This window comes from Paramisgurnus dabryanus, chromosome 23, assembly GCF_030506205.2.
Source record: "Paramisgurnus dabryanus chromosome 23, PD_genome_1.1, whole genome shotgun sequence".
Taxonomy (NCBI): Eukaryota; Metazoa; Chordata; class Actinopteri; order Cypriniformes; family Cobitidae; genus Paramisgurnus; species Paramisgurnus dabryanus.
In genome coordinates, this window is record NC_133359.1 from 8,831,274 (window position 1) to 8,834,017 (window position 2,744).

Consider the following 2,744-nt stretch of genomic DNA (forward strand, 5'->3'; position numbering starts at 1 on the left):
TAGTGTACTAGATACACTAGATTTATCCTTACTTGCCCCCGAGGGACTGATGCATGCACAGCCGGTCATATCTGATTTCCCAGATTCATGCTGTTATACCTCTCACATTCCATTGGCAGGGTTAATAAGCATGAACTGTCATTCACAGCTGAAGACAGTAGCTATATTCTTCACTCCCTGAATCACAATTGCTTTGATATGGCGTCATGGGGTGACTGCTTCCACGCTCCGCAAATTACAATGTCTCTCGCGCACTTGTGCGCATTCCAACACGTTTTTTTGTACTGGTGTCTCTTACAAGTATATTCACATGGAACAGTGATGTTCGGTCCCTCGTCCTTGAGGAAGGCCTGCAGTGAGTCACAGGTGAAAATTGGCTTGGTGATTTACAAGTGCTGTCAGATGGGCATTGTTGATTCAGTAGCATGGAGGGCTGCGGGGGAATGGTGGCTTCCTCATTCATAAAACTACAAAAAGATAACACTGTAGGTGCCCACATCATTTCTGTAAACTCCATAGGTGGACAGAAAAAAAATTGTGGTTTTGCTGTAGAAAGGAGTTAGCCTGGTATAACCAGAATCTCGTACATTCATTTCATTTGTACAGAGAGTCTGGCCACGCTCCATAGCAAAGCGTTACTTCCGTTAAGGAGGGTCCATTGTTGAAGTTTAAAACTATTGGATCTGCCCAGAGTCACTCAGGATCTGCCAAAGCCAATCGCTAACATGTGGTCGTGACGTATATCATGCACCGAAACCGTCCGGAAACAAGAAGTCAGAATAATCAGACAAACAAAAGTTAGCAAACCTGGTTCTTGCTCCGGCTTTAACTTCTGTATATTCGGCAGTTTTGCAACAACGGACCGAATAGCTTTTCTCACGTCTTTCTCCGCTGCCATTACTGAACTACAACTCAAACTGACGCACGACCTCAACGTCATCGTTCTTAGCCACCCCCATCTGTTCGCTGATTGGTCCTGCAGATTTTTGCAGGAGAAAACGAAACTCTATAGAGAAATCCCAGACGTACTGCTGAAGCGAAATTAAAAATAAGCGGAAGCACGTAGGAGGGCGGAGCCAGGCTAGAAAGGAGTGTGACTGACGCATATATTGTAAAGTACACTGAAAATTGTAACAAATTATCTTTTGCATAATGAATAAGACCGTTAAGGACTTCCTACATTGTAACATTATTTTAAAGTGAAAACATTCCCATTATTGTGTTTGTGAATGTGAAATAAAAACAATTATTGTTAAATTATGCAGAGTTTATAAAATGTTGTGATATTTGTTGTACTGCCTTTATGCATCTCTGCAAATTTAAAAACAAATCTTAAAGGCAAGGTGCACAATTTCTGAGAAATGCTTTGGAAAAGGGAGTCAGGCCGAGGACCAAAACACACTTTTAGCCAATCAGCAGTTAGGGGCGTGTCTACTAACCAACATTGTTGCCTGGGTTGCATATGTGTGGGGCAGGTCTATCAAAAGACAGTCTAGAGTTTTTGTTTGTTTAGGTGATTTCAAATGTCAACATTGGCTTTCAGGGGCTGTTTACACTTGGTATTAAGATGTGTTTTCATCGATCGGATCACAAGTGGACAAGAGAGACACATTACGTTTACACCTGTTATTTAAATCCGTCTCTTTTGTCCACTTTCAACCGCTTCTGTCCTGAATACTGTGAGGGGGTGGTCTGTGAGACGGTGAGCGAGTCGCTCTGCTGTCATTCAAACGCGAGCGGGAGTAATTATGAGTTTATATGGACGCGCATATGCTGCACAGAGTTTTGTACATGTATATGTTAGAGCTTTATCTGAATTTTCAGCGCAATTGATGAAATCAGATCACGCAACTTTCACACGCTTTCAAAACGCAACTACGGAGATCAGCCGCTTTGGTTTTATCAATGAAAGGCTAAAAATAGCGCTGTTCACGGTGTCTTCACGCCAGAAGTCAGAAAAGACGTAAAACGTGTGTTTAGTACCTCAGATTAGATAAACGGGCGGAGAGAAGGCGGTCGCGTGTGGCTGTTCGAACACATTTAACCACATGTGCGTTTACACTAAAAAAGCAATCCGATCGAAAGGGGTTTCGACTACCTCTGAATGTGGTTGAAAGTGGTCTAAAGTGGACGCGTTCAAAACGGTTTGAACACCGTTTACACCTGGCATTAACGCCGTCCACTTGTGATCCGATCGACGAAAACGCATGTTAATGCCAAGTGTAAACAGCCTCTCAGAGATCGTGCACCCGCCTTTAATTCTAATCTGAACATGTTCAGATGTATTTTACCGAAGTGTCTACGTTATGAATCTCTGTGAAGTTATTGTTAAGGATTCGCTCTTGCAGAGCTAAGATTTGATGCCATTTTCACTAAAGCATGAATGCGGTTCCTACAGTTATTTAGTACAGTATAAACTGAAACAAATGAGACCAAGCTATGAGGACAAAGCTATGAAATGAAAGCAGACAGCATAACAGATACATTTGTCCAGTACGGATGAAAATGTTTGCTTATTTAAATACTAAATTTGAAGTCCAAATTATTCTAGGTATCTTTTGGTGACATTGTTGAGCTCTCTGAGACTCTGTTGCTCTCTAACTAATCATTTGAACCATTTAGCATTCAAAAGACGTCTAACAACCTAATAGGCAAAATTTGGGATGTCATGAAGATGTCTAACCATAGCCAAAAAATAGATAAAAAATAAATAAAACCAAACACCTTGTAATCACTTTTGAATA